Here is a 25,596-nt window from a genome sequence, read left to right on the forward strand (position 1 = left end):
AATTAGTACTTCACAAATAAAAACAAATAACAATTATAAAATATTAAATCACTGAATATATGACAGAATGTTGCACTACTTTTTCTATTGTTTCCACTTTTGTGAATACAAAATAATTGTCAACATTTACACAGAACCCATTTTAAGCTAAAAAAAGATGGTTAAACATTGAAACATTTTACCAAAACCACAACCCTTCCCTAATCTGATCTATTATAGCTTGTGATGTTTAAACCTAGATGCACACAGGACTCAGCATGAACCGAGGGTTAGAGACACATTACACATGTTTACATGTATAATAGCATTGGGTGTCATCTATTAAGAGTTCCAGTACTATATATACATGTATATATATATATGCATGTGTGCCGGTATATTTTATGAACAGTATTTTACACCTCTTCAGCAAAGTGCAAGTCTATAACTAGTTTTATAGACAACAATTAAGTTATATGGAAAACAAGAACATTTCAGTTGCATTTCTTGCTTTAATCATATCCAAGGATCACTGGAAAAGTCCAGTTTGTCTGTGCTGTTGTCTAACCTTATAGCAAATCTCCTTTGTCCCCAGACCTACCCCATTGTTCTACAACTTATACAGTTTCACAAGGGAAGTTAATTAGCTTAGAACATGTGCTTCTTCTTTTTTCTTTTGTCTATGATGTGAGGGACTTTTCTTAATATCCGAATAAACTCGTCGGTGAAAAAGTAATTTCTTCAGAATCAAACAGTAGCTTCATTATTCCGAACATCGGCTGTCCAGGCGAACCTTGTGAAATGCGGCTCTCGCCTTCTCGGCTGCGTTCATCGTCCTTCCTTTCTCCTCTCCTCACTTCATTACATTCAGAACATTATGACTTCGCTGAGAGAGTAAGGAAACATGAGTGTGGCTGACATTAACCTCACGTTTTCAGCTACAGAGCACATGAAAAGACGATTGTGATTTTTTTAAACATGCATCCATTCTTATTTTTTGATTTTTCTTGTTTTGCAATGACTGTTAGATCAAGACATCTCCAACGAGCCAATGTCCCCTGTTGTGCTGATGTTTGGTGTGAATTTGACAATGTGACAGTTAACAGTGACTCATGTGTTCAAGCTTTTCTTCTTTGTTGACTGGTCTCAGAGTATATCGTGTTTGGCCTGAAGCTTAGAGTCTGTAAGTAATCATGAGTCAACTACAGCAGTCCAAGGGAGACATAGGCTGCTTAATGGGTGACAGAGGTTTCCGGTTGAGTGTTAACATGACGTGTGTACCCCTGAGTCACATAAATGTGGTTTGAGTTAGAGGTCAGTAAGACAATCCTCCTTCAGATAATGTGTATTTATATTGTACAATTTCTGCATTATAATTTGTTTATACTGTATGTGCTCAGATAACCTTCCATTGCTGTGTTTCTTAATAATGTTACATTTTCTGCACGACTCAGTTTGCATCCCTCCCAAGTTTCCAAGAGCTGCCGTGAAGCATTTCTTTCCTTCCTCACATTAAAGTCTGTTTTCAGGCTGCCACACTCCATCACAAGTTTGATTTATAAAAATAAATTCAAACCAAAACAGTCACAGAAAAATTTAATTACTGTGGGGTCTCTGTTTTCAGCGATTTGCAGTGGCAGGCACATAATTTGTCAAAAGAAAGCTGTGCTGTGTTAACAGTGTTTGTACAGTGGTGCGTGCTAACCGCACATGCCGACTCTGATTTTAGAAGTGGTAATATTTAATGACTCTGCAACACGCGTCTGATTTGCAAGCGCCACTCCTTCTCTTTAGTGTCCTCTGATTTGCTGCTGCTGGCGAGACCCGAGGCATTGAGTGGTGTTGCCTTTCAAGTCGTAATGTAAACATGTCAGCTTTCCGGAGTGTGTGAAGAGGCTCGGGGAGCGAGCGTGCACAATTATCATAACAGCGACATTGCTGTAAATGAATCTATGCAGAATGCACTTTATTTCAGTAGCGGTTTTATGAACTTGAGCAGGTCATTGTTTTATTTTTTCCAGTTAATCACTCAGTGAAAGTTTTTTTTACATCCAACGCTTAAAATAACAAGGCACGGTGTCTGTGTTCCTGTACGGCTAATGAAGAAAATATTCCTTAAACATTATCAGCGAGTGCAGGCATGATTCCACATGGTAATTGCACCACTGTGAACTGAAGAGGTAAAAAACAACACAGACTGAACCCTCTTTTCCAAACCAAGACTTCTTTCCACTACAAAGAATAATTACTTTTCTCAACTCCTGCGCCATAATTGGTTACCACTCTTTTATCTTATCTATGTGCGCATAATTATCACAGTCATCATATTAGATTATTTCATGCATAATAAATGAACTCAAACTGTGTGTGGGGTAATTAGCATGTTAGGATATGTGCCACGATAAGAGGTTTGCTCTCTCAGAGATTTTATTGTTCAAGACATTCCTGAATAGTGAGGAAACGCAGGCAAAAGAAGGATCATTTAATATCATTGCAGTGTATCAACAAATATTCCTCTTTAATTGTTTTGTTATGGTGTGTGTGGGTGTGTGTATGTTTACATAAATGCTGGTGGAAATTCCTTGTGTAAAAAATATAGTAATGTATATTTTAGTTTTGATTCAGAGCAGACATTGCAGGAGACATAAGGGCATAATGGAGACTATTGTACAAGACAGAGCTGTATACGACTTGACTTTGGCAGCTGTCTGCTGCAGAGATCTTATCCAATCCAAATGACAGATGTGCATCAGTTCAGCTTTTGGTGGTCTGTGGTTGATAGAAACGTCCCCTTCTATCTTCGTTGGAACTTTTACACACATTTTGTGTATGATGAACAGGTTCAATTGTTCTGGATTTCTTCATGTTAAACATAAAGCCCTGTTACTCCAGATAAGAGGCATTATATTTTATTTAAAAACACTGTAAATGAGGTTCAGTCAGAGGTTGAGCTGAACTGCTCAAACTGTACTTAAAGCGGAGCAGTCCTAATATGGCTATTATCGACCGACAGCAGCGGCTCTACCAATTCACACGAGGCAAACCTGCTGCTGGATTTGTGTCTGGCTTAGTTCTGTGCTGCTTGGAAACATTTCAGTTGCCCTTTAATGAGGGGAGCCAATCAGGATCAAGTCCAGTTGCAGTATCTAGCCTTGGAATTAGTGTGAACTGCATATAAAGACATAGGGAATAAAAAGAAAAAATCCAGCGACAATATAAATAGATTCAATGTGAGAGGTCCACCTGTCATTCTTTGCTCTGGTGAGAAATCATTGCTGATTTTGATTAAATCATGTGCATGTCCACAGTTATTTTAAAAGTTTCATATTGAGCTTGATTTAAAATCAAACTGATTTGTAACTTGTTTATAAATCATCCACACAGAGTACATTCATATAGTAGATTTATCATCCAACAGAGACAGAGTCAAAATCTGCCAGCAGCATCTCAGATGCTTGCTTTTTTCCCCTCCCCCTCCACTAAATAACAAGAACAACTTCTTTGACACCAAATGTTTCTGTCACAGTTTTTTGGTCCTGCAGCATTTTTGGCAGTGACACCTTTCACTAACCTGTGCCAAACGCCTGTGAAACACAACACATAATGAGCTATTTTCAGCACTGAATGTTTTTTTTATATTTATTCAATAAGTTGTTAAGGGACAGAGAGGGAAATCAAAGCTCATATTCTCAGTGTGATGGCAGTCACAGTTTAGAAAAAGGACAGTTGTCAGAGTTTATATCATTAAGTTCAGCGTGAATCCTGCTAAATGTAATTAAGTTACTAAAGTGAGGCAGTGATGTTTTATTTTATTTGTTGTGTTGACTGAAAGGTACAGTGTTTTAAGAAAGACCCACAGTGCAAATATTTCCTTTACATCTCTGTGCCGAGCAGACACAGCATGGCAATGTAAGGGCACATGATTCCCACTGAGTCTCCACAGATACATTAGTTATTCCTGTAACCCACGCTATTTCTAAATAGAAATGCAAGTTCTATCTGAAAATGATCAAAACCAAATTTAGATTCCTCCAAAGGTTTGCAGCCAAAAGTGTGACAAAGCATCTCCAAGGAGTTCCTAACAAAGTTTAGAGGATTTTAATCATCACAGACTAAAGAAATATTGTATAAAAGAATGAAAAAAATAAATAAACGACATATAGCCATGCACCCACACACACCTCCCACTCCCGTGCAACTTCATAAAGGTTTATCTCCATAGAGTGATGATGGGTCTGTGCTAAAAGTGAGTTCTTAACAGCTGCCGAGCCGGCGTGCGGATAAATGCGGCAGCTTGGAGGCGGTGCAGTGTCATATCTGCTGTTATGTGGCAAGGCTCTCGCTGAGAGAGTGGAGACAGCTCTCCAGCCGCCCCTCCCGTCACACGCTTTCCTCCGGTCAAGGTCTCTGTACCCCACATGGTATGCCTGTGCCCGTCTCCCTGCTGGCAACACTTTGGCATTGCTACAGTATCAGTGTGGTGCAAATGAGGGTTTGAAATGTGATAGTGCTTATTGAGGGTCAGATTTGTTTGTCAAGCTTTGAAGGAGGGTGGACTGGTTGGTCAACCTATCTTCTAAGTGAAATCATCGCCGCGTCCTAAGTGGACCGCTCAAAGATGGCACTGAATGCTGACACGTGAAGATTGTGAGGTGACAGCAGTTTACCGCACACTTCAGTTATACAGCGCTCTAAAATGTGACCTGAACACCAATGCTTTTGTAAAAAAAAGATAGATAAATAAAAAAACAATGAAAGAAGATACCGCCAACTAAGTCGGAGCCACGCTCATTGTTTGTACATTCATCAAGTAGTTTCCGAGGAGGATAAACATCAGACATACGCATGTGTTCAGACACACACACAGAGGAACGTCAGAAATTTACTGGGAAAATCACATTGACAAGCTACAGGGGCAGATTTGAAAGCTATGTATTCTCAGAGTCAGTGTAGGCATTGTGAAATATGCCTACAGTGAGAGCAGAAAGGCCTTTATCAAGCATTTTACATACCGTTAATAAGTTCACAACAGCTGGAGATCTGTGTGATCTGAACAGCTGCCTGTGGAGATTTACACTTCACTTTGTGTGCCAGAGGAAAATGAAATTGACTCAGAGGTTTAAAGAGCATGCGGTGTCCCGTCGTGGTGTGTGTCTTGGACTCTGAGCAGATTGTTTCGATTTGATAAAAAAAAATGGCATATCGGTTTCATGAGACACACAAGTAATGTACACGCCAGCATAAACTTTTATGTTTATTTTTTTTGCCACTTTAAAGTAAAAAAAAAATCGGACAATCTCACAACAACAAAAAAACGTTGTTGACTGATAAGGTCAAAGTTCATGAATGGTGGAGCTTGTCAGGGAGAGGTTGAACTCTGAAGGTGAGAAATACCAAGGCAAGAGACGAGGGATCACTTGCACCTGCCTTCTTGACACCCTCTTCAAAACAGATCGACTTAAATGTATAATTGGTTTCGGACATGCATTGAACTCAAGTTAATCTTCGGACGTTTTCTGGAAGAGTTATATATAGAGACTCTGGACTTTCTCTTGGGTTTCTCCAGCTAGATCTACTTGTAAAAACAGAATGTCCAAATGAGCCAATGTGAGAAAACAGAAGATCCTCTGGCGGATATCTCACAAGCAAAGGGGGAAACCGGATAAAAAGGGGGGAAAAAAAGAGTCCAAATATCTCAGAATGAAAAACATTGCAATACACATACAAGACACCGATGATGATTTCTAGAGAGCTTTTAGTGATAAGGGCCTACACCGGTTTCCATGTGATGTAAACAAAAAATGTTATGTCCGCAGTGAAATATATATGTTGCGTCCTGGCTGTGCCTACTCTGCCTCACCTCACCCGAACGCTCTGTAGATTTCTGTGTTGTTGAGGAAGTTCAAACCCAATTGTGCAGAAATCCATGTTCATGTCTGAAAATGGCTTCTGTGTGTGAGAGTGTGTGTGCAAATGAGGAGGAAGAAATTGATTGAGAATATACTGTCTGAATTTGTCCTTCTGTCTTTTTCAGCCTCTGGGTTTATGTGAATCTCTCGGTCCGCCTCCATTTCAGTGAAAAGGCAGCACGCTGCTGTCTCCTTCCCCCCGTGGTCAGTAGTTTATATCAACAGCCAGACATTTAATACAGATGGCAGAGCACCTTAAATTTAAAGACACTATATTCTCTGTCCTGGGAAAGGGACAGAAAGTATTTAACTACCCAGATATAGAGCTGAGGGGCCTTGTGAAATACATGGTGCATTTCCAACTTGAGGAAATTCATAGCTGAGACTACAGAGAGAATGACACGGCCATCAGTAAATACTGCCGGCTCAGTCCATCGGGATGTGATGCTTTATTATGAGGATCTGAACACACTGAGCAAACAGACATCCAGAGGGACAGTGAAAGAGTTAACTTTCTTCCATTGTGCTCTCACCAGGAGGGAAGAGTCAGAAGAAAGAAAAAAAAAAGGGCAAGGTTAGCTTTACAGACACTGATGGGGAATTCCTCACTGTCTGTTCTGCCTTGGCCGACTCTGCCAAGTCCATTGTGTTGCTGTCTTCCGGGCCTACCCTGTCTGTTTGATGCCCAGACAATGAAAGAGAGAGGAAAAAAAACTGATACCTGTATATAAACACCATAATGGAAATGATTGGATGACTGTAGCGGTTCGAATTCATGTCACAAAGAGGATCACGCTGCTTCAACTGAAGCTTTTCTTTGTGTTTCCAGAAAAAGATGCTTTTTTTGGGATCACTTATTAATCGAGTTATTTCCACACAAAAAAAAAGGAAAAACCTAGGCTGTGTCCAAAATCAGTCCCATGCTCACTGACAATAAGTAGTTTACTCTATAGGGAGCAGTTCGCTTTAATTTCAGACACTTTTGTATGAATCATGGTTATTTTGTGAGAATGGAGTGTTACATTGTGCACTAAATAGTGACTACATGTTAGTTTTAGACAGAGCTACTGTTACTCGTTTACAGAAAAACTCCCTGTTATGTGCCATAAAGCAACACAGCATGTGTTTCCGTTATATCTGATCACATTATTTATAATTTAGAGGCTTCCAGTCCCTTTTCTGATGCGTTTATATGTTTTGACGATTACACAATATCTCACAATGTATGAAGTATTGATTATAAAAACTGGCATTTCTAGATTTGAGATAAAATCATATATTGCAGGCATTTTAAAAATTATGAGAGCTGGCATAGACCAGTTCTCATAATTTAATGTCAGTGTTATCAACTGTTTTGGAGCAGAGCTACAACCAATCAGGGCAACATGTGTGACAAAAAGAGCAACAAATGTGGGATGTAGTGCAGAGCGCCAGAAAAATGTAAATCGACTACACAGTTTTCTGCAGTCGTTTGTTCTTCTTTTAGATCAAATTCACCCTCCAGTTATAGTTATTCTCTCTTGACAGCAGATCCAATCCCATCAGACCCATGTGCAAGACTGAATATATATGAGCTCTCCGATTTTTATTTGGACATTTGTGAAGATCCTTGCACGGTGACTAATTATAGCTACAGTCAAGTGTCAATGTCAACTCCTTTTGCAAGCAAAGCTTTTACAGACATATTCAATTTACATATTTACAGTTAACCATGTAACATGAAACCCAAGCCTTAAACTCGCACTGCCTTTTACTTCTCATTTTAATATCTGTTCCACTATGTTTATGAAGGGTTGAGAAGTTTGAGGCAGCATTTATTGTTATGAGAGAGGGGAATGCAAGATTCAGTGTGTCTCTGTCTGTTATACCTCTTTAACACACATATTTTTTATTATGTGTGTAAGCCCACAAAAAATGCGATTGACGCCTGTCCCCTTGCCAGTAGAGGAGCTGCCTCTCCATTTTTTCCCGGAGCATCATGATCTACTTCATGAAAATTGAGGCGCTCTCTCACCTCACCGTATTGCCAAAATTAGTGCGTTCACCGATGCGTTTTCATCACTGTATCGGGAGCTGATGAAAACTACTGCAGAGTCTCTTCACCCAGGAGTGAATTCCGATTGTATCCATTCCCATTTCCCACAAAAGCGAAATGTTAGTGGATGTTATTGGTTTTTTTGTGTTAATTACTCAGTTGATTATCCTAGAAGTGGTTGGTTATTTGGCTCTGTAGTCTGTAAAAAAACAAAATCAAATGCCACTGCTTGAATGTTTTTTTTCTTCATAGTTAAAGTGTATTATTTTAAATGATTTGAGATGAGATGAGTAATGATGCATGCTTTAACTGAAGTGCTTAGACATATTGGACAGAGATCCTGCTGAGGCCCACCTGAAAAGGATCCTCGTAGTTGCCTTTGTGTAAGTGAAAGAGCATATGAGTGCAAGGGCCTCACCAGAGCCTAAAGGGGTTTGAGTTCAGATGATAGACGCCGATGTGCAGTAGCTCACTACTTACCTCAGTTTTACTACAAGTTGGTTTGAAATATATTTCCTCCACTGGATTGTTAGAAACGAGTAATATTGGATCAATGCTGAGTTCACTGCTGTTAAAGTGTTGACACATGGAGAGGAGTGTGAGCTCTCAGGCCTCAGTTGACATATCAATGATGAACTCCTTGTAAGGAGGATTTAGTCGACTGTAAAACCATGTCAATGTACACCTCCAAACGTCTCAGCACGGCACGCTTTATTGTTCTTGCACCTTTATTCTCTTTAAATCTGTGATTTGACTTTTTCACATCATTAACCTCCAATTGGATAATCTTGTTTTATCCCACTTGTCTACGCATTAATTTCTTCCTCCTCTAGATGCAGCTTGATTCATTAACTACAGGAATCCACTGGTGGCACTGAGGATTGGACCTGGTTTTCCAAAAGTCTGGAGGAGATTAGGGGCGTCTCTTTTTGTTTGCTCAATCCATCCTGACTCATCCCGACAGTGGTATTTTTAGCAGTGGATTCCTGTTTTTCTTCCCCGCCATTATTCACAAGGGGCTATCATATTCTGTGAGACAAGGAGGAAGAATCAATGTCAAGTTTCAGCCAGGAGTCGATTAGTGGCATAGACACAAAGTTAGAGAACCTTGTGTCGTGGTCGAAGTTATAGATGGAGTGTGTGTGTAGCAGCTGGACAAATTGCCCTTGTTGAAGTGTGTGTAGACGGAGAGTGTATGTGTTTGTGCAGTGTTTTGTCTGGCACAGCTGCCTATGTCAGCTGCGTGCTCGTTAAATGTTGGGCTTAAACCCACGGTGACGCCACGCCTGCTCTGGTTACTCCCCTGGGAATACCTGCCATTGTCATCGTGAGCCGCTCATAATTCGCAGGAATTAGCCCCAAATGGTTGAAGTTCGGCTGCCTGGATTACAGCGTTGGGAACTGATATTTGACTAACTGTTGAATGCTTGAGAGCGAACAGCGACTTTACTTTTGCATTTCCTTTGCCTCAACCTCTGCTTGTGATACTCAGCCGGAGACTCTGCTCTATTGTCCCATGCACATAAACATAGCCTGCATGTACAGCCGAGGTGGAATCTGGTACAATAGTGTAAATTCCCCCCATAGGGTTTGATTCCTTACTGTTAAAGTAGCCAGGTGACCGGATATCCTGTTTGTCAGGAGCACAGAAATATTCCTGATTGTTGCACATCCTGCCGGTCAGTGATCTGTGACACATACAGCTGCCGGGCATGAAGATTTATTTAGCCTCTATTGTATGAGGTGGAAAGCAGTCGCACTGTGTGAATAAGTTAATCTTCATTTCCAGCTAAATGAATTTGAAGTGTGTTGTTGTCCGGTTGGTTATCAGCATGCGTAGAAGAGTCTTCCTAGGTTTGGGCACACAAGCCACTCACATTATCATGCAAAATTAATTATTTGCCTCCTTTTTATGTCCTCCTGAATCTTAGTGTCGTAAAAAAAAAAACCTGCCTGTGTTTTATTGAAATGGAATTATGGCTTAATGTCACTTTCGCTATTAGCAATGAGAGTCTCTGCATGCCAATTGATCCTGCTGTTGTCATAGCAACATGAACCACTAAACCTCTGCGCAGCTGTTGTTATGGAAGCCCTTGAACAGCTGGGGGGCTATAGCTGTGGAGGGATGTGGGAAACGGGTCTTTTGGTCCTCCCTTCACACCTTGACCCCAAAAGTACTGCTAGCGAAAAAGAGGAGGATTTGGGAATCTTAAAGATGTCCATCTGGAGTTTTCTCTGTGCCGTGCAGAGCCTCCATATAAGCAGAGAGAAAGTTGAGGCAGGAAGTTGTGAATATTCAATCATGTCTGTGCCTTATCCAAACCTGCTTTGCCACAAATGCGAGCAGTGAAATCAAATGAGCCAAATGAGTCTAGATTCTCTCCAAGGGGCCTGATGCATTGGAGCATATCCCATTATTGATATGAGCAAACGTTGTACACGTTGCAACAATAAAACAATCATTTCACAAGAAGCACAACTGAGTCCAATTCCTAGAACAATATTAAAGCTGAAATGTAACCCAAGAGCAGGGTCTCACCCTCCCACTGTTTGATCTAATGCTGATTTCACTGACAATGTTCTTGTAGAATCCTGTCTGATCTGTAAAATGTTGCATATGTCAGAATATTATTTTATAATGATGGAAAACAGAGGAACAAAGTTCCATCCTCACAAATGACAAAAAATCTGCAGCAGTAAAGATCTCATCTCATCTGAAAATGCCAGAATCTGTCAAATAACTATTAATTACAGGTGTCAGATACATGAAGTCAAGTAAAATGTACAGTATTTGCCTCATTAATGCAGCAAAGTAATAGATGTATAAAGTATGAGGGAAATAAATATAAGTAGAGTAACTGAATAACTTTCCTCCACTGTGTATACCAGTGTGCACTGTGTGAGTGATGGTGGGCAGATTGAGGAATGCTAATGTTTCCTCTGTGGCTTTTGTGAGGAACACGGTGATTAGACCTCCAGCCCCCTGGGTGGAGCCCCTCGCTGCACGGGCTCCCGCTCTGATTTACTTTGACATCAACAGGAAGGTCAGACAGGTCCCATAGGGGTCATGCAGAGACGGTGAACGGCCTGTGTGCCGGGCTTCAGCACACGGAGACGCTCCTCCAGGATCCCAGACGGGGCCGGAGGGATGGCCGAGGGAGGAAGGCCCCTTGGAGCTTAGGGAGGACTTCGGGAAGGATTACTGAGAGGCTAAAATGTTTTCTTTGTGGCTGAAAGAAACCCAAGAAATGCTCTCAACCAAATCCCCTGTGTTCTAAGGGGGCTGTTAGGCAGGGAGACTCAAGCTACATCCAAAAGACGTCTTCGTTTTTTTGTGCTTCAAGCTTGTCTTTACTATCAATATAAACTACTTTCACATTATTGAGAGCAATCTTTTATTTTTGCCAGATTAAACCCAGGTTCAGCCTAGACTGTTACTGGATTACACTCCTCCCCACAGTTAAAGAGTGTTTATTTGAATTTTGATGGGAACAATTGAACGGACAATATGAGAATGGAAATTCTTTTTGACGATAAAGAAACTGTGATATTGTATAATAAATTCAATAAATCCAAATATCAGTTATTTCAAGACCCCATGACATCAAATGCAACATGCTGTAGCTCATGTGTATTATACGTTTATTACAAGTATGAATGTATTAATATAATATTATATACTATATATACTAATTTTTAAATGATTTTATTAGAACATCATCATCCTTGTTGCTGTCAAGTGAAAGGATGAAAAGTGGTGGACACCAAAGTCTAATAAAATCCTATAAAGTAACTAGTGAAAAATAAAATGGCTCAACAGTTCTCTCACAGAAAACTATATTCAACCGACTGCTTTACTTGCTACATCTCCCGTAACTTGACATTACATTTTACTGAAAATGTATTGGCTTGTGACTTTCACTAATAAAAGGACAAATGTTTAGGCTTCAAGTTTCCACCATGTTTCATTCTTATCCCCCATCCACAAGAGGCCTACCACACACACAGTAGTCCCCACTGGGCTGTGCAGCACTGGATAAATACCATCCCTTCAGAGGCTCTGTTAGCGGATTGCTGTAGGTAGGCGGCCTGCTGTGAGGCCCAGCCACACTCCCACTGTTCTGGTGGAGCTTTAAGTGAAAGATCAGGTGTCCGGCCCTGAATGCTTGATTGAACTTAAATCTTTTGCATGTGCGCTGCGGCTCTGCAGTGGTTTGCTCTGTGTGGCTCAGTCATGGCCGGCCAGTCAACTGCTCTGAGGAATTTGAGTCATGGCTGCACTTTAATCTCCCTGTTTTCACCTATGGAAATTATAATCAGTAGCATTTTGCACACAGGGATGGAGAGTTACATAAAAGTGAAGAATTGACTGCAAATCAAAGGGAAAAAAGCATGTTTGTATGTAACAATTTCTTAAAATGCAAATATATTATTATTCACTTATTTTATTCAATTGCCAATTAAAAATGTATAATTATTTCTAATTTACTAATAATAGAAGTGCTTGCAATGTAAGTTTTACAGTGCAGTGCCATATAGACTTTATACAGCTTTACTTCAGGAAATCTGTGACTGAATGTCTTAACCTTTGACGCAGTTATACCTTTAATTCAGTTTCAGAAATTTGCTCTCGAACTTTTTTCTAGTTCCTCCTGTGACAAAGACTGCACAAAGCTTTTGAAAGATTTATTTCATCAAAAGAGGTTTTTGTGGCCTTGATCTCAGAAGCATATGTTATCATACTCTCCTGTTTGAGTCCAGCAGGGGCCCCACTAAGCTAACTGCTTACTGTCAAACAAGCAGAAGACCTACAAGTGGATTAATAGTGAAAATTGTCTCCAAAAAATGTATTCATTCCAGTTTGAATATAACTTTTGCTGAAAGTTAGTGGCCAATAGTAGTTCTAACATATTTGCTTTAAAAATACAACATATATTTGAAGTACATATATTAGCACATAATTATATTTGAAGATTCTAATCTTTGGTCGGAAGATGTGGGCTTGTAGCTGAGAGTCTAAGACAGCGAAGGGAAGTCACAAAGGATCAAGAGGGTGACTATAACTGGTTTGCTCAATGTCTGGAGAATCAGGTTTGGACATAGTCCATAGTTGCTCTTCATGTAACACACAACCAAAGATTGTCTGTGTGAGATGGGTTCTCAGCTAATGGCAATAGTTTTGTTTAGGGCACTGGGGGAAGAGCTTGGAGAGAGCATATAAACATCATCAATTGGACAAGTTTCCAGAAAGTGATATGCTGTATTCAAATTTACTCTGTCATTACAGTACATTGACTTTTTATTACAGGAGCTGGCAGATTAAAGTCTATTTAATGTCTGGTTCAGCTAATTCAGGCATTTGTATTCACTCATAATGCTCCTCTACAGCTGTTTTCAGTCTTTTTCAGGAGTTTGTCCTGCCAGCTCCATAGTAGAAACTCCAGAGAATGTTCGCTCTAGAAAACAGCAGGACATGTGCCTGGAATTCACACTGAGAGAGTTTCTAACACATTATAGTTGGAAAACTGAAACGAGCAAAAATAATACAAATATCTTAGGATGAAAAAGAGGAGCAACATATCTAATAGACTGACAAAGATGTCAACTTGGAAAGACAACTAGATTTGAGAGCTTTTGGTGTTAAGGACCGATACCAGCGTCACTGGATTTCAACAGTGGAATTTATACAGTGTGTCCTACCTCCTGCTTGCCCTAATTAGGCGCCGCCTCTCAACTGGGCACAGATTTTCCTGTTGTTGTAAACGTGTCTGAAAATCTCCTGCCTATTTGTTCCACGTGAAAGGCATGTATGTGCGTGTGCTATAGTCCAGATATTATCTGGAAATCGTGTCTGTAAACAAATTAATATTTCTCCGAGCGCCTTAACTATGTTTTCATCTTTTCATGGAGTTTGTTGACTGCAACAGAAATGTAGAATAAGGTCATTTTGTCCTTTAAATATGTCAGTTGGGGAATGAAAAGCAGACAGATTCATTAACCTCCAGCCATTATGTGCACAAGTGCTTCAGGCTAGCAGTGTCAGATCAGGTGATAATAGCAGCGTTCTGTCATTTCAGTCATACAAAAGTGGAGAGACAGTATTTTCTATTCTTGTGTGACGTTTTATTAAATATCTTTTGCATGCCATGCAGGTCTTTTTCTTTACTAATAGTGATGACGACTTTATTAGATTGCGATAATTTTTACCTTGTCATCTGTCGACAGGTTTTGTGTGGAGAGTTGGATACCAGCCAACGGCACAGACAACAACACTGAAGGCTGCTGCGCTGCTGTGGGCAAACTGACTGTAAGTTGTCAGTTATCATCCTATAAACCATATGACAGAGTTTGATTGTATAGGCACAACTTTCATTCTTCATTTCATTAACAGAGCTGTGTGCAGTTTTAAGTGTTAAATGAACAGAATCTTCATTTGGTCTTGATAGACTTTCAGGAGCAACATAGCTGAAAGAGTTAATCTGTTTCTTCAGGGGCCAGCACCATTATTTGATTTAATTTAAGAGCACAAAATCAAATTCAATTCAGGCTATACACACGTTGGCATGCCAGGGTCCACAGTTAATGATTACCCTGCTGCAGCTCAAGTTGGTTGAGACCAAACAATCATTTCAATCACTTGAGCATATTTTCTATTCAACCCTTAAATGAGAATTTGAATTTCTGTGCTCAGTCCTTGTTTGAGCTGTGTTCTGTTGGTTTTAATGAGTTGTTGATTCAGTCTCAACAAACACACTATTTGCATCTTGGACCAGGAAGAAAAAAAAGCTTGAACAAGCTGATTTCTCTTTCTCAGATGTTCTTTTCATGAAAAATATCATAGGCAATGGTAACTAAAACGACTATTCTTGTCTAATGACACCTAAGAGTAAGTAAACTAAAATAGTGCAGGTCTGCTTTTATAAAATGAAGTTTGGTTGTTATTCTGTATTCAGGTCACTTTACTTACTTTTAATGGTAGCAAACAATTGTCATTTTCATTGAGTGATACAAACTACCTTCATTTGTCAAACAAGAGGAAAATTCTGCAACAGAAACAACATTTCAGTTGTAATATAATAATACTATTGTCAGACAAGTTTTAATCAAGTGTATATGTTGCTGGAAACATGACCACTACTGTGACGACTGTAGCTAACACAGCAACCAACAATGCTGTCAAACCACATCTATGTTGACCAGTTTACGTTTACAGCAAAGGTGGATTGAAGGGTTTGATCGTGTACCACCTATTGTTTGCTGGAGTTGTCTAATTGTCTGATGTCCATCTCCACCTGAGTTGTTCCAGACAAGATGATATTAGTTCAGATTGAAGCCTTTGGATATTACTGTGTATCCTCATGGTTCAGACTGAAATCATTGAAAGGACTTGTATTTCATCTTCTCCCTTATGTATGGAACTTATTGCTAATTGATTTGAACAACTAGCAAACTTCTGTTCTTGTTCCTGCTGAAATCAAAATGATACCAGATTTGTTTTACTCCCCGAGGCAAAAAGTCTTTCTCAGTTTCTCTGTTCTTGGTTTATCTTTTAGCTCACATTTTGCACAACACTAGAGGTCAGCTTGGTTTATAGTAAGTGAGAATAAGTCTGCAACCTGAGCCAGGCCAGGTCTAGTTTATATTCTGTCTACTCAGGTCTGGGTTTCACCCTATGAGACACTGTGGCTCTCGTTGGACATATTTTTTTTAATGGCTGGTTAGAGGGCTGATATTTTGACAGTATGAAGGCTGATATTTATGTTAATATGATTTTGTTGTGTTGCATCTGGTCAATTAAATCAATTAAATAACAAATACAACACAACATTGCTTTAAAAGATGTGGGAATTGTTTTTTTATTTTATACCAATGTATTATTCAGTTGAAGACAGAAAATGTTGGATATTTAAAAATAAATTTCTAGATCTGCAATCTGCACTTAAATATAAAACACTTTTACTTTAAAATGTTTTGTTTATTTTTTCCGGTACCGATTACTTGATCTATCAATACTGCTGCAGTAGAAACAACATGGTGGAGCATTGAAGCTCAGTATCCGTTTTTGTGGGTCTGATAAGTTTGGCCGTATTGGAGAGTTTCTAACCGTCCTTGGGTCAGGTCTGACTGAGTTCAGATCAATTTTGGATTTCATCTCAACAAAAAAAAATGAATGCTTGGATAGTTTGTCAGGGTTCTGTTTTGGATGGGCTCCAAAAATGTTGGAACCATTAAAAACTCCTGTCACTGGCGTTTGGCAGCTGCCCACTTACAGAGTGCTCACTGATTTACACAGAATCATTCAAAAAAAAATCTCAAGGGCATCCTGAAATTCACATTGTTGAGGGATGGCTGTTACCCATTCACTTTCAACTCAGTATTTATATTGGTTGATTATCCACTTCATGAACCAATGCCAACGCTCAGTGCCAAGTAGTGTGTGCACTTTATGTAGTTAAGTTTAGAGGTCAGTGTGTTTGGATGTGTGTGCTGTGATTCTGAATGTCATGCTGGAGAACCAAGCTGGCACCGTGTCACTAACATAGTTGTTTATTAGACGTAAACAAACCATGTCATAGTTATCTAACTCTAAGCAAAATGTATTTGCCATAATGACAGACTTGCCCTAGTCCGAGCTAACATGTGCATGCTTTGTAAAAAGTTTATAAAGAAGAGAGAAAAAATATATATTTGATGTAGTTGTGCACTAGCATTCTTGTTTGAAAACAGGATTGTCGTTAATCTCTTATTACATCAACCCCTTTGTTTTGTTCTTGTTGTTTTTTGTCGAATTGATGCTGTTGAAAATAGGCTTTTATTTCTGTCTGGTCTGTGTAGTTAAATTCTGTAAATGGCCTGACTGTACTTTGGAAAGGAGCCACAGACAAAATAAGAGCGAGGACAGTTGGGGATCAGACACATGCCAGTGTCTCGATGATTGCCAGAGGAGAGCTGGTTATACTAAGATGTTTGTCTCCTCCTGCAGACAGGTCTAACCGCACAGCCAGTCTCCATACCCCCTCCTCAGCTCCTATAAGTGTGCCCCCTCCCCCACCCCCCAAAAAACCTTCCACCGCGATTCCCCACGAAGAATTGTTTTACTCCTAATTTTGTTAGACTTAATGAGATTTCACTAATTAAATCTCCTCCTGGTTGGAGACCCAGCTCGCACTGCCCCCCCTCCTCCCACTTCCACTTACAATCAGTCCAGCCCATGGAGTGATTGCTTGTCGACCAATTTTGGACAAATAAACTTCTTTTTCATGAAGATCAGGGAGTGTGGGTTGCACAAGGTCCGACCCGTGTTGTTCTGCGGATTTCCAATTTCGCGCCAAGATGCTCCGCTGCACCTGTGATAGCCAATAGGTTCTCAAATCTGATTTGGCGTTTAAGGGCAGGAAGTAGTTCGCGACTACATCTTGATTTGTCCGCAACATAAAGATGAGGTGCTGCGGAGTGTGTAAGAAGTTGTCTATAAGATCTCATGTGAAATATTTCATGGTCGTTTTACGTTAAGAATGTTCTGTGACAGTTTGGGCTTCTCTTCAAAACACTACTATTCTATTACAAATCTTTCCCTAAAACCACCTCCTATGGTATGTGACCTCTGAGCATATATTGGAGCACAGAAGCTAATGCTCAAAGAAAATCCACATGACAATTCTTCAGTGACAAAATGCACACATGTTCCACATACATGTCCCTAATAATAATCCCTGCATTAGCTGTGTGTCAGCGCTAAAAGGGAAGTGATGAAGGGTGGGGCCGTCTCATTTCAATCAGTGAGGCCTTGGAGGTCATTGTTGACAGTAGCCGCTTGCCCTGCCATTGTGAACGACCCTCTGGGACTCCCGTGCTGGCTATTGTGGGAGCCAGCCTCCCGTTTCCCGTTTGAGCCCTGGACACCCGCTGCCAACTCGACTGCTCGGTTGTTCAGCCAAAAAGTCCATTATACCCCTAACACCAGGCCTCCATCACCCCCCCCCCCCCCCCCCCATGTCCACTGCAGCCCAGCTCCCCCATCCCTGGCTCATTTATGCACACACACACATTTAGACACACACACTCTGTACAGCCTCAGAAACCCGTGTGCTGTGGCTCTCGGGTGGGCGAGCGGGCAGTGTGCCCGTTTCAGAAGAGAGTGCTTCCTTGATGAAGGCCCATGCTGATCGGGTTTCTGCCACCTGTCATTCAGCTTAGGAGGCAGGAAAGGGGGCAAGAGTGGTTGTGAGTGGTGGGATTGCGGGGGCGAGGTGAAGTTCGGGGGGTTGGGGTTGAACAGGAGAGATGCCATGGCAATCTGGCCTCGGGCCTGCAGCCTGCTGATATTTCAGTACAGACTCCCAGACTTCTCAAGTTGTCCATTTAGTTCATGCAGTGGTCCATTCCCTATTTAATTTAATAACAAAGTAACATCATTATGCACAGTGTCAATTTATGTCGTTTTACTTTGAATTACTCAACAAAACTCACATATGTCACATAAAATGTCAATCGAGAGAAGACTAAAGTTTAATGAACTTTCCTTACAAACGTAAATACATGTAACTAATTGTCTACACTGGTCATTTCTGTCCGTTACACTGTGTTTACAGTAAATTAAGAAATAAATGGTCTGTATTTATGTTGCATCCACCAATACACACACACATTAATTCAATGCATCTACAGTATGTGCAACACTTTCTCTATCACACAACTATCACACACTTCTGCCACAGTCGGCAGGGGCAATTTTAGGGTTCTTTCCACTTTGGCAATTCTTCCAATCTACACACATTCTATGTTATTTTTGTTACCTACTCCTTATACTGCATATATACACAAAAAAGTATCAGAGGACAGTTTTAACTTTGTGCAAAAGTTCACAAGCCCTCTGATGCTGGCTTTCTGATTTTAATGTTCCTGTGCATCAGGGCATGTGTATGTTTGTCATACAGTTTATGTCCACATCCTGTTATGAGAAAAAAATGGAAATGAACATGGAAGATATATAAACTTGCCTTACAGTTCAGTGGTCATGAGCAAAATCTCAAACCCAAAACTGCCCATAGAAGATCTAACCACAGATAAATCCAGCAGACCGCCTCAGCGTGGCTTAACTTTCTATTTTTTTGTTATAACGCACCAACAAACACACTGGACCAAAACCACAACCTCCCGACGGTGTTAACAAAAGAATAGAACCTGCTGTAATTCATAACAGCAATTCATCTCACAAACACAGCATGTAATTACAAATTAGATGCTATTGGAAAGCTGTTGGTAAAGTGTTCAGGGCCTCATTTAGCATCACTCACAGAGAGAAATTCATTTGCCTTTCCTCCTGAGTTAGAGTAGCAGGTTTTCGCAGTTGTGATCTTAGCCCTGCCAGGCTTATGTGCTCATTCTGTGAGATATCAGTCAAAGCAAGACATCTGGAAGTGCATATTTATCATAAATACTTTGGAACTTTCAGAGCTGAGCAGTTGTTTAGGGGGGATTATCCAAGCGAATGAAATGATCTTAGTGTCTATTTTGGACAGAATGGGAAATCTGCCTTTTAATCAAAAAAGGTTAAAAGGCAAACTGTCATGCACCAACACGTCTCTCTGACCTCTGCTTTGCCTGATTTTGGAGTCGCACTTATGCTCTTCATTATCGGCTTTGCTGTGTGATCCCACATTTCCCTCCATCAAACTCGCTACCTCTACGCTTAACCATCATCCTCCAATCCATCCATATCCATGTCTCCCTCAACCGGGCTCTTTACCCCACCAACCCTAATTGTAATTATGTTGATTTAACCTAGACACATGCGGCTCACTCCCCGCCATCTGAATGGAAGCTTATTAGTCAGAATATTTTTTTTATATTTATTTATTCCCATTTCTCAGGGTCCCTGTCGGCATTTCCAATTACTCTTGTCGTGCCGCTGTAATTGCCTCCATGCTAATGGCCGCCAGACAATCGTGCTAAATGAGGTGAGGCCGAGAGGCTAGGAGCCCGACTTCATTAAGAGCTAATGGGATTTTATAAGGGGGACTGAAGACCCAGCTCATCAAAAAGAGGGAGATGGAAAGGAAAACAAAACAGATGGAGGGGGAGAGCCAAATCACCACTGTTCTAAGTTAGCCCGCTCTTTTTCCTGGCACTCTGATGTAAAAAGAACAGGTTACTCTTCCTCTAGAAGACTACTACCTAATTATAGAGAAAGACAATGTGGCTGAAAGTCTCTACAGTGATAGAGGAAGAATACACACAGTGATAAATTGATAAGTTTGCATAATTCCTCTGGCTGTCCAGTTGAACATGAAAAGCAGTTATTTTTATGTCTCTGGCTCTTGGTAGGCGTCTCAGACTCATTATTTGGCAAAGTAACAGGAATGGAAATGTATAAATTATATATTTAAGAAATGAGCGGACAGTCCAGTCCAAGTCCTCCCACACTTTTCACACTTCATTTAGACAGAGAGAGACTTAGACTCACACGAACATAGATGAATGCTTGTGAATATATGGCTTGAACACATTGAGACCATGGTAATAATACATACTGTAAATCTGCGTACAAGTTGACGGCCAACAATTGCCACCAGATACCCTCTGGAAATAATTCAGAGCAGTTCATTCTGTTGTGGTTGTTGCCTGATGACAACGTTGCCTCAATTACAATAATAATTCTGACTGAGAATAAATAAAGGTAGATATAGATACAGTATCTTATACAACTCCAGTCAAAAATGTATAGAAATCAGTCAATGCAGCCACATTAACAAAGTTCTCCATTCAGACCAACCTTTCACAGAAGTAATGATCCTATACTGATCTGTCTGCCCTTGAAATGCATTGAAAGGCGGCCATCCATCTTGGTGTAATCGCTCTGCTCCCCAACGGAATATAGCTACATTGCGTGCACTGCAGTTGCAGGATCAGTTGCCCTATACTTTAATTTGCCGCGCCATCTTAAAGCTGACACGGTTTGTGTGCCGTTGGTTTCAGCTCAGTGGCCTCTTTGGCTCCTGTAGATGAGAGGGCCTGCCAAATTCTATTACACGCTGAATAAACCAACGTGTTCACCTATGGGCAAAAAGTATTATGGAGTTGGTGAGGTAATGGATACTGTAAAGTAAGGGTATCACTACCACAACCCTGACTCGAGTTCATGCTCTGGCTGTTAAGTATCTGCGGGTTTGTTTATGGGAGCGTGGGAGAGAATCAGTCTGTTGCAGTTTCATGTGTGTCAGCTATTGGTCATCGAGCTAGAATACAACTGAGATACATCTCTTGACTTTTTGCAATCCTGGTAAAGACGACAGTCATTAAACTGGTGTTTGTGTACATCACCAGCCCTATCTCCTACAAATGATCTTTGCAACACAAAATGCATTTCCCAGGAACCATAGTGAATTACATTTTCTATTCATATAATGATATCAATTTACATATTTGGCAAATCACAAAAATGAAACCAAAATATCTGATCTTTCAGCACAATATCTTCCTTTAGTGACTCCTGCATTATTAAAATATTCATGTTTAGAGGCTGTTGGTTAGGTATGATTGTGGGATGGTTTATGACAGAATAACTTCATGGTGTCAGTGTTTATTTATATTTAACCAAAACCATCATATTTCCTGAACCATTTACTAAAAAGTTTTTCCTAAAATTAACCACAGTCATGGACGTGAACCCTGGTCTCTAGAGTCATAGTTGTGGGCTTTGTAAGTCTGCCATCCACCCCAACCACATCCTGGAGACACCACTGCCATGAATAAATGTACTGCTTTATTCATTCATTGAAATGAGAATGAATATAATCCAGCTGGTGATTAAGTTCAACAGCATACATACATTTGTTTTGATTAGTCAGTACAAAAGTTTTGGGGTTTGCAGTGAAGCCAAAGGGGAGCTAATTATGTCTATTGGGGACAGCATGCAAATAAGAATCACAGAGTCTGTATCGAGGGAAATTCATATATATAAGCAACTAGGAAAAGCTGCACAGCCTGTCTGGACTCACAGTGGAAATTAGGCCAATTATCCATAGGCCTCTCTGTTCTGAGCAGAGGTAAAACTATTGTTATTTGATGGAAAGAAAGAACTGTCTGGCATTAAGATTAGGTGAGTTACACAAGAAACCACACAAACCAAATTAAATATTTGTACCTATATTTCTCCAAACCAACACTTCTGAAGTGCATACATTCTACAATTATAAAAAAGTGATCATATGACCTAAATATGAGTGAGCTGTATAAAAGACTGTGAGACAGATCGATTTATTTTCAACTTTTTATTTAAAAGAACATTATGTTTTATAATTATAATTATAATTATTATTATTATTAGTAGTAGTACTAGTAGTAGTAGTACTAGTAGAGCTAGTAGTAGTAGAATAATAATAATATAAGCTTATTTTATACCTTACTCAATTATGAGCACATTATCAGGATTGTAAGGTAGAAAAGAAGATTGTTAAAATGTTACTAATATTATACTATTAAAGCACCATAAACATAGTCAAGTCTGGCTTCAACAGTCCAGTGCGAAAAACAAACTTAGAATTAGAAGGGTAAAAATCTTTAACATCTGTGTTGCTCCTGTAATGCCAGTCTTAAAGATCCAGCTGAGCTCTAATGTAACTGAATGTTATGGACGGGAACTTTTGAGTCACTACATCTGAGAGAATAAACAAATCTGTCTGATTGTGTCATATAGAAGGAGAACATGAAGGCAGCTCATGAGACATCCAGTGAGCTCAGACAGGTCTTTATTGCACTGCACAGAATCTGCCTCCTGTTCCTTTTTCCACAGACATTTCCTGAAGAATCTACTAAGTAAGGCACATGTGTCTAATCATTTGGGCTGCAGGGTGTTTTTGTCCCCTAAAACGCTGCTCAGGCTGCTCTGATGGTGGGATGATGGCTGTGGTCTTTAAGGCCCGGGCCCTGGTAGGAACAGCTGTCCTACAGCTGCCATCTCTCCTGCTTTTGGGGGAGGATGGGGGGGTTGAAAAACAGTCCCAAACCTCCTGGGTCAAAGCCCTGGTATGGCGGTCTCCCTGGCAACTGGCGCTGAGACTGTGTGTGTGTGTGTGTGTCTGTGTATGTGTGTGTGTGTGTGTGTGGGGGGGGGGGGGGGTGCGTGCGTGCATGGCAGTGGGGAGAACAGTCTGGCCAGTGAGAAGCACAGTACTGGGGGTTAAGTTATTAAGTAGATCCTCACTTTATCTGTATTTCTTTGGCCTTGACTCTGGTTTCCCACAGACAATATGGGACACAGCCAAAGTGTCATTTTTTTGGTCAAACCAACAAACAACCACATTCGAACCACACTGAAATGATTAATTCTCTGTCTCTCCCTCTTTTTTCTCAAACTACTCTCCAAGCTCAACTCTAGGGAATGTGAAGCTGAGAGAGAGAGAGAGAGAGAGAGAGAGAGAGAGAGAGAGAGAGAGAGAGAGAGAGAGAGAGAGAGAGAGAGAGAGAGAGAGAGAGAGAGAGAGAGAGAGAGAGAGAGAGAGAGAGAGAGAGAGAGAGAGAGAGAGAGAGAGAGAGAGAGAGAGAGAGAGAGAGAGAGAGAGAGCCAGGAGTTTAGGAGGAAAGAAGATAGAGAGATGACGAGAGAGAGAAAGTAGACTGGTGGATGGAAAGGAGAGGAGAGGGAGGGCTCAGGAGATGGAAAAGCAGGACGCACAAGGGATGAATAGGAGAGGGAAAGTGGATTGGAGGAGATACTTGGCTTCGGCCCCATCAAAATAAGGGTTGTCATGCTAACTCACCCTCCGTCTTCTCTCTGTGTCTCACACACACACAAACACGCACACACGCACACACACACACAGAACCCACTTTTTTTATTTAATGTTCCAACATTAAATAAAAAAAGTGTTGTTATGAACAACACTTTGTATTGAAGAAGTCTGAATCATTTCTTGCTCTACTTACTTAACCACTCACACATGCAACAACAGGTCGTTTGAAAGTTTTTTCTCACTTTGATTTACACCCAAGTCGCCTTTGCATAGTCTTTGCAGCCAATGTATATGGATACAGTGGTTTCTCAATCCTGGTAATTATCATATACAGTGTACTGTATTCTCACACTTAAACTTCAAATTATTGCGCCCACCAACCTTCTGTGCAAACACATTTGATGAAACAGCCCGAGTTTTTGTTGTGCTTAGTGAGAAGTATTGTACAGTGTATTACAATAAGCTCTCAAGACAAAAGCACAGTAACAGGTGTTAGCTATGACACATGAGCACCCAGTGTGTATTGGCTGCACAAGGTGTGAGGAAGGACTGTGTGTGTGTGTGTGTGTGTGTGTGTGTGCGTGTGTTTACAGAGAAGAGTGTTTTTATTGACATCAGCTGACTATACTTTGCTGCAAACTGGATGTAAATTCTTTCCATTGTTTTGTTAGAGCAGTTAGTTGTAAAACTATTTGGAAAGCAACACACTTAAGATCCCCCTGTCAGTTTGTTTGTTGTTGGTTTGTTCGTCTCAAGCAAGATTACACAAAACCTACTGGACGATTTACCACAAGACTTAGGTGGAGGGATGCTGTATGGGTGATTTTGAGAATAATGCAAGGATCCTGAGGAAAAAATGGGACTGGTATTATTCAGTGTGTGCAATTCGACGCATTTTGTGTACGTGGGATGTGAAAATTTGCTTTAGTTGTCTTAGTTGTCTGTCAACTTGAAATTGAATATGTTTAGTTCTGGAACTACCTATACACAATATAGGTTTGTGAGAAATTGACATAGGTGCTTTCGACTATTTATCATTTTGATAATCTATTGGCCGGGAGTGGGGGAAATCTTTATTTTTATTCTTGCAATGGCCACTTTTCAAAGGTCAAATTAAAGTTTTTAACACATCTAGACACTAACCTCTCTAATGGGAAGACTGGAACTGCTCTTCTTTGGTGAGGCATCTGATGTGAAATGCTGGTGATGCTGATGACGATGTCTGTTGTTCCATTATAAAACAAAGAGACAAAGCAGTTTTGTGTATTGTGCTTCAATGTAATATCAGTAATCTGCTCTGTTACACTTTTGGAACATTTTTACTTTGTCTGGTTCTAACAGCTCCACAGCAACAATAAAGCGTCTTCACAAATTCTTCTTCTAAATGAGGGTTCAGCTTCTCATCCATCAGCTCACTCGTCATACAAAAGATGTCCTGTAACATTGTCTCTGTCAGAATGTGGGTTAGTGAAAGCTGCTTTTTGGGCAGGAACATAGAGGATAGACATTGCAGCTAATCCAGTTTGGCTGTTTTCAAATGTAATGAAGCTGGATTTTTTCATCACTCTGACCACAAACTTTTACTCCAGCAAAAAAATAATGCTAATGTCTAGTCTACATATCTTGGAAAATTGTAATATGCCACATCTACTTTACTTTTCTTGACAGTCACCATGATGCTTGTCAGCGATGACGCGTTACATCCATGTGTTGCGTTTACCCTGACTGTGACCTGACAATAATACAGTGATAGTTTACTGTTTTCTTATCTCATATAATTATTTTGTATTTCTGAGTCGATATTTTTGGTTTGTGTGTGTGTTTTGCCTCATGGGGCAGATCAAGCTGTTCCATGGGCAGTATACAAAGCACAGGCTGGACAGTGCCCACCCCTGTAACATGCAAAACTATTAGAGAAAGTAAACCCTAACCCGAGGGG

The 25,596-nt window shown here is 40.3% G+C and overlaps 1 protein-coding gene across 2 annotated transcripts in view; it reads left to right on the forward strand.

Moving 5' to 3' along the window:
• Window positions 1–25,596, forward strand: part of pknox2 (pbx/knotted 1 homeobox 2) — a 79,446-nt gene that overhangs the window by 6,390 nt on the left and 47,460 nt on the right. For both annotated transcript variants that reach the window (XM_062406975.1, XM_062406976.1), the window contains exon 2: window positions 14,149–14,230. The gene's annotated coding sequence lies outside the window, so the exon portion shown is untranslated. The remainder of the gene's footprint in view (window positions 1–14,148; window positions 14,231–25,596) is intronic.

Source organism: Platichthys flesus, chromosome 15 (assembly GCF_949316205.1).
Source record: "Platichthys flesus chromosome 15, fPlaFle2.1, whole genome shotgun sequence".
NCBI classification, from domain to species: Eukaryota; Metazoa; Chordata; class Actinopteri; order Pleuronectiformes; family Pleuronectidae; genus Platichthys; species Platichthys flesus.